Consider the following 8216-nt stretch of genomic DNA (forward strand, 5'->3'; position numbering starts at 1 on the left):
AGTAAGATGTAAGTAGTAAGATAGAAGTAGTAAGATAGAAGTAGTAAGATGTAAGTAGTAAGATGTAAGTAGTAAGATAGAAGTAGTAAGATAGAAGTAGTAAAATAGAAGTAGTAAGATGTAAGTAGTAAGATGTAAAGATGTAAGTAGTAAGATAGAAGAAGTAAGATAGAAATAAGTAAGATGTAAGAAGTAAGATGTAACTAGTAAGATGTAAGAAGATATAGAAGAATATAAGAGAAGCTAGCTAAGAAAGAAGAAAAGATGAACGAATGATTCTGTAGTACAAGGTTCCTGAATAAACTGCTTGGAGAAGGGTTTGTGGTCGCCTCCTTATTACCGCTGGTCGGTAGGGAAGGGACAAGTATTCACATATTATTCCCAATGGTAGTATTTTCTTTCGATACATTTTTAGCATCTCCAACCCTTAATTGCCTTGAATCCAGAGTCACTGTCACTTGAAGTTGTCACTACTTAGGAGACTAGTTTCTGAAGCTTTCTCTTATCTGTGAGCTTCCGTCATAGAAATGAATCTGAGTCCAGGAGGCAACTGCTCAGATTTCCCATCCTTATGTTCTAGGGTAAAGAATTACACTAGATACACGTGGTAAAGTAATAGAACTGGAGACAATTTATTAAGAAAGAGAAATGAACTCCTGAGAGTAGCAACTTCAGGTGGCAGTGACTCGGGATAAGATGCAGGTAGTGGCTGGTTTTTTTTTTTTTTAAACTTTCATTGTTATTTTATGTCTATGTGTAGTTTGTCTGCCTGTCTGTCTGTCTGTCACATGTATGCAGTGCTTGTAGAGAGCAGAAGAAGATGCCAAATACCCCTAGGAATGGAGTCTTGGACTGTTTGAGGGGGGCTGGGAACTGAACCTGGGTTCTCGGGAAGAGTAGCCAATATTCTTAACTGTTGAGCTATCTCTCCAGCCTCAAGCCTTAGTTGTTTTGATTTCTCTTGCTCACTTCCCTCTTTCTTGCTTTCCTCACCTCAATTCCTTTCCCTTATCTGTGAGTTTCAATCACATGGCTCATTTGTTTTTTTGCCTTTCTAACTGTAGGAAATCTTCCCTGAAAATAGTGGAACTGGAGTGACTTGTTTTGTTCTCTAGTACCCCGTTTCACCAAACTACTCCTTAATCAAGATTAAAATAGACTGGGCATACACCACCTTTCATAAAAGAAACAGATATTAATGAAATCGATGTGAACTTTTACTATTTAAAAACTTATCTTTGGAAAACCTTTTGGTAGTTTCTCATTTAATTCTGTGAAGTAGATTTTATTTTGTGATACTGTGCCTGAAGCCTGCCCAGCAATCAGCATATGTATAGTAGAGGATTGCAAAGTCGATCATCAATGGGAGGAGAGGTCCTTGGCCCTGTGAAGGTTCTGTGCCCTAGTGTAGGGGAATGCCAGGGCCAATAAGTGGGAGAGGATGGGGTGGCAAGCATGGGGAGGGGGGAGCCAACAGGGCTTTGTTCTTGTTGTTTTTGTTTGTTTGTTTGTTTGTTTTTGGAGGGGAAACTGGGAAAGGAAAAGTCATATGACATGTAAATAAAGAAAATATCTAATAAAAAAAATTAAATTATGACCTAGGGTCCTATGGGTTAGCAAGCCAGCAGAGTAAAAATCCAAATCTATGACAGCAAAACCTGTGCTCTTGACAACCATAGCTCTTTATTTAGATTGCAGCTAGAAACAGAGGAAAGGAGAGTGGACACATAAAGAATCATTCTATTTAATAAATGTATATGCACTCCCTGTTATGTACAAGGTATGTGGAATATAAAAAGATAAAAATGTGCATAATCTCTGCCTTTAATAAAATTAGTTGGGCAGAGGAGGTAGGACTGCTGTTTAAATACCTCTAATAAAAGCATACTTAGATCAGGACTTTGACATAATTATGACAATAACTACCATTTACTAAGAACATACAATCTGTCAGATACAGTGCATTCTGCATATGTTTAATCCTCATCATGACTCTGAAAGTATTCCTCTATTTTACACATGAGTGAATAAATGCAGTAAAAAGTTAGTTAACTTCTGTAGCTGGAAAGAGTGATTCTAGACCCTAGGAGGATGAGAGGAATAAACTCAGTGGACACCTCTTGTTGAGTGAACTGGAAGAACTTGCACCCATCATAGTGGCTTTAGAACAGAACCACCAGTGGTGTTAATGTGTGGTGTATCTCAGCCAGCACTAGTTCTGAAGCAATGAAATACCTGGGACACATTTCATCTGGAATCTTGAACAGTGAAGAGCCATCAGCCACCACCACCTTTTTTGTTGTTTGTATAAAATAAGTATGAGTGTACAAAGTGCCATAGAATGCCAGAAGGCAGCACATAGAAGGGTTCTAAATAGTAAATTTTGTGTTACATGTACTTTACCAGACTACAGGAAGCAGTCATGTTAATATAAACTTTATTATTAAAAATAATTGCAAAGAAATAAAAAGATCAAACACCAAAATTTTCCAGGCCCAAAGTATATACAGCTTAATGAACTTATACACAGCCAGAATTTCTGTAAACTTTTCTGCATGTATGCTGGTTATATTTGCTTTTTAAATATCATGCTATATGTTTTCTTAAAAGGAAAATATAGCCTGCATAGTTTCAATAATTTTCTACAATGGGGTTCAGAAGCTTGAAAAACAATGTTAAGGCACACACCAGTTGAAACTAACTTCTGTTAAATAAAAATTTATAATGAGCTCCTCAGTTGTTCTAGCTACATTTCTTAGTCTTAAATCTTTTTATTGAAAATTTTCATAGAATATATTCTAATAATATTTCCCTTTCCTCACTTTCTCCAAGATCCTCTCCATCTCCCTACCCACCCAACTTTATATTCTTTCCCTCTCTATTTCTTTTTCTCTCTTTAAAAACAAACATAAGCGAAAAAAATCAAGAAACACACACAGAAATGAAAACCAAAAACAAGCAAAAGATGGATAAGACAAAAATGCCCAAAGAAAGAAAAATGAGGCAAAAGTCTATAAAACTACCACAGACTTCATTTTGTGTTGATCATCTATTCCTGGTCATGGGGTCTGCCCTGAAGTATGATGATTCCTTTTCCAGGAGCTATCAGTTGGAGGCAGCTTCTTGGTTAGAGATGTGAGCCTTTGTCTATTCCCCTCTACTCAGTGCTTGGACCCCATCTGGCTTGGACCTGTGCAGGCCTTGTACATTCTGCCACAGTCTCTCAATGCATATGTGCACATTCCCTTTGTGACTGGAAGACAGTTTCTTGAAATCATTCATCCTCTCTGGCTCTTACAGTCTTTCTACCTCCTCTTCCCTATAGATGCTTGAGCCCTGAGGGGAATGGACTTGGTAAATACATTGTTTTGGACAGGGTGCTTCAAAGTCTCTCAGTCTTTGCACATTGTTTTCCTGAGTAACTCAGGCTAGCCTTGATTCACTTGGCAGGTCAGGAATGTCTTGTAACCTTTTGCCTCAGCCTCTCTAATAGTTTAAATTTATTAACAGCAGTAGCACAGAGAGGTGGGTTTAGAAGGTAAGGATTTTTACAAAAGAAGTCAGAGGCAATGGAAATTAAGACTGAAAAGATTGTGGAAATGATAATCCAGGAAATCATAGTTAAGTAATGAGAGAGCCTTAAGGAATCAACTTGAGGACCAAAGGAATAGGCATAGTATTAGTGTGGAAGACCTGGGAATAGAAGATCGTGACTAGAAGATGGGGCACTTCAGGTTATAGTGCTGACTAGCTCCTGATTCTGCTGGAGTTGGAGAAGATTTAAGGGGTGGCTACTTTATGTGGCTAAGGTGAAAGATAATGTCTTTTGAGAGGATGTCAAAGAATTGAGTGGCAGAATGTCAGATGGATTATCTTTAGGGATGCTGATGTTGCTCAGGATAATGGTCAACTTTGAGATGAGAAAAAGACTGAGCAAGGACCAAAGTCATTGTGATTAATGAAAGGGAGGATTCCAAGGGCTAATTCATAAATAGTTAAGAGAGAAAGGGGTATAACTGACTGACCACATAAGATCAGGCCTATTGTATAATTGTCTTTATTGTTTGAGGAACATGTGAGAATAATGATCTGAAAGAAGAGATTGGGACAAGCAGAACATCAGCCTAAGGAACAGGTTTCAGTGAGGCTCCAGGGGGTGAAGGAACTCTTAATTAGCCTGAGGATATAGGAAAGTTTGAGGAACTTGGTGAGATTATTCCGAAGATAATAATAATAAAAAAATCAGTTCTTTGCTTCTGGGAGAAGACTGTCAGGTAGCAGCAGGATCAAGGATCAAGGATATGTGTGATAATATGGAGATAATGGTGGAATAGACAATAGGTGCCGCAGGTAAGAGGACACATTATCTATGGATTTAGTCTAGCAGATTCTTAGATGGACAAGGCCTAATGGCGAGAGTTCCCTCCAGCCTGTACTTCCCAGTTTCTACCTACTCAGAGTATCAGAGTAGTAGTTTTTGCACTAAAATGGTCTGGAGTGGCATCAGACCCAGGCAAGACAGTTTCAGTCTCTGCCCTGTAGTCTGCAGTGGTAGCAACCCTAGTGATTAGAGCTGCTCTTCTTATCCCAAATTTTATCTCTCTACTTTCCATTATGACTATGGCTACTTTTTCAAGTCATTTAGCTCTTTTTTTTTTTTCAATACAGGGTTTCTCTGTATAGCCCTGGAACTCACTCTGTAGACCAGGCTGGACTCAAATTCTGAAATCCACCTGCTTCTACCTCCCAAGTGCTGGGATTAAAGGTGTGCGCCACCACTGCCTGGTGTCATTTAGCTCCTTAATATTATGATCTGTCAATTATTTTTCAGTCACTCTATCAAATCTCTTTATTTCCATCTGTAGCCAGGCATGGTGTCACATACTTGTAATCTCAGCTCTTGAAAGAATGAGGCAGGAGGATAACCATGAGTTTAAGGAGAGCCTAGTCTAAATGGTGAGTTTCAGGCCACCCAGGGCTACATATCAAGACTCAAAACAACAAACAAACAAAAAAAATCAACCAAACATTATTTTCAGTCCTGTCAGCTATCTTTGCATTATTTCCAGTAGTCTTGCCTCTGGTATATATATTCATTTCACTTACAAACTAGCATAAATCTAAATCTAGTTCATACCAAAAATTCTACCATCTATATATAGCAATTGGCTGTAGTCACAGCTGGGCTCTTAGCTTTCAACACTGCCTTGGAATCATCTGTCCATTGCTAGCACTGTCTTCTGTTCACCCCAAAAGTCATTTAAGTGATTCCCCTATTTCCCTAATTCTTCTAGTCCATATCTCTCAACAAATATATCACCTGGATTCCCACGTTACTCTAGATATGCAGGCTATAAAACTCCTCAACTTATTTCCAGTCAACTTAATCCATCTTCACAAAATTAGGACTGTAAATTTAGTCATGGCATCTGTGCTCCATATCTTCTTTCCTTCTTAAAAGGCTTTTAGTACTGTTTTACAACCCACCCTGGCCCCCAGATATATCTTCAACTTTCCCTTTGCTACTTCTTTACTGTTTCAGATTTCTGGAACAGTATCTGATGTATGCACACACACACACACACACACACACACACACACACACACAGAGAGAGAGAGAGAGAGAGAGAGAGAGAGAGAGAGAGAGAGAGACAGGTCATAAATATATTCCAGTACCATTCAGCCTAAAACAACAGAATTTCCTTTCAAAAAATATTTCTCTGACATTTATTAAACCCACTTTTGACTGAATTAATTCTGCTTCTACTGCACAACAGCTTGTAAGGGGGTTGGGGTGGGGAGAAAGGAGAGGAATGAAACAGAAGGAAGAGGAGGCGGAAAGAAAAGGAGGAGAAAGAACATAGGTGTTGACAATGTAAGAAATGATGCTTTGCTATAATCATAGGAACATTAGAATGATTTTTGTAGAGCACATGTGTTAACATTGAAAATCATTCATAGTATATTTCTAACATAATTTATTTATTTTTATTTTGTGTACATTGGTGTTTTGCCTGCATGTGCATGTCTGTGTGAGGGTGTCCAATTCTCTGGAACTGTTGGATTCCCTGTGAGCTGTCATGTGGGTGCTTGGAGTTGAACCCAGGACCTCTGGAAGAGCAACCAGTGCTCTTAACCACTGAGCAATCTCTCCAACTACTATAATATCTTTTAATTGAAAAACAAGTTAGAAAACTGTGTATTCTTTGATTTTACTTTTAGAAAAATATGTGTATTGTGTGCATAGTACAATGATAGTCCATAAAGACAAATGCCAAAATGTTACCAGTGATTGTTCTGGTCTGGGTAATAATTCTAGTTCCTGAATATTTTATGACTCTTCTATACTAAACAAACAAATTTTGCAAATAAACAAACAAACAAAAAAACAGCCTCACATGTGGAACAAGGGGAACCCTCCTCCATTGCTAGTGGGAGTGCAAACTTGTACAACACTTTTGGAAATCAGTTTGTCTATTTCTCAGAAAACTAGGAATAGTTCTACCTCAAGACCCAGTTATACCAGTCCTGGGCATATACCCAAATGATGCTCCACCATCCTACAAAGACTCTTGCTCAACTATGTTCATAGCAGCTTTATTCATAATAGCCAGAAACTGGAAACAACCTAGATGTTCTTCAACTAAAGAGCAGATAAAGAAAAATGTGGTGTATCTACACAATGGATTACTATTCAGCTATTAAAATCAAAGACATTGTGAATTTTGCAGGCAAATGGATAGAACTTGAGAATATCATCCCAAGTGAGGTAACCCAGACCCAAAAGGACATGTATGATATGTACTCATTGATAAGTGGATATTAGCCATAAAATATATAATGTATATGGTATACTTTACAGACCCATAGAAGCTAAACAAGAAGGAAGGCCCAAGCAAGGAAGCTTGAATCTCACTAAGAAGGGGGGAAAATAATCATAAGATGCAGGGCAGTGGTGGCGCACACTTTTAATCCCAGCACTTGGGAGGCAGAGGCAGGCAGATTTCTGAATTCGAGGCCAGCCTGGTCTACAGAGTGACTTCCAGGACAGCCAGAGCTATACAGAGAAACCATATCAAAAAACAAAAAAAGAAAGAAAGAGAGAAAGAAAGAGAGAAAGGAAGGAAGGATGAAAGGAAGGAAGTAAGAAAGGAAATAGTCATAAGAGTCAGATAGAGGGAGAAACTGGGTGGGAAAGGATGGGGAGTGGAATGAGGAGGTTCAGGATGAAATGTGGGAAAGGAAATGAAACAGGGAATGAATGGAAATCTGAAACTGATGGGAGTGGGCAGATGGGGGGCATCTCCAGGATGAGATAGAGACCTGGAATAAGAGAGGCACCCAAGAATCAATGGGGGTGACTCACAACTGAAGTAGAAACTTAATGGTTTTCTTAGAAAGTTGGTTGTGTTGGATGGTGTTTTGCTGGGGCAGACACTTGAAGGAATGTTTTCCTGAAGCAGACACAGGTGAAAGGGTGTTTTTGCTAGAGCAGACACGTGAAAGTGTGTGTGATGTTAAGAAGGACCCAACAGACATCCAGATGATGCTGGATGGTATTGGTACAACTTGCCATTCCTTAATCATTTGTAATGATTTTGTAGAAAAACTTCTCAAGGCATTCTGGCAGGTTCTTGCTGCTTCCTTGGACTTGGGCCAATTGGCAGAGTGATGTTGGCTGATACAGACTCACTTAGAGTTTTGCAAAGGCAGACTCACATAGTCAGGCAAGACCCATGATGTTTGGAGGGAATAAAAATAGGACCCATCAGACACTGACAGCAGGCTTATGTAGTTAGTTTTGTAATGCTTTGTTGGGCTCACATCTTCATCTTCCCTGATCTTCACTTTGCTGAGAGAGGCATGACAGAGAACTTCTCCTGGTGTCCCTGCTGGTCCTGGTTGCTTCTGCTGACTTGTGCCAATTCAGCAGAAGCCTGGCTGTTTCTGCTGGGTCATGCTATCGCTGCCGTTCCTGCTTGCTGTTCTGACTCAACTGGACTGCTGGTATATATATATCCTTCAACACAGACTGGATTTACTTCAAAGAACAATTTCTAAATAGGTCCACTTCCCCCATATCCTAATAACCTTCATTTTCCACTGCCTCTGGTGGATGGTGGGCTAGAAGGGAGGTTAAAGCATTTAAGAACCCTTATTTTTTTTTCCTTTGTTTTTTATTTTAGATATTTTCTTTATTTACATGTAAATTTCTC

Source organism: Mastomys coucha, chromosome X (genome assembly GCF_008632895.1).
Source record: "Mastomys coucha isolate ucsf_1 chromosome X, UCSF_Mcou_1, whole genome shotgun sequence".
Taxonomy (NCBI): Eukaryota; Metazoa; Chordata; class Mammalia; order Rodentia; family Muridae; genus Mastomys; species Mastomys coucha.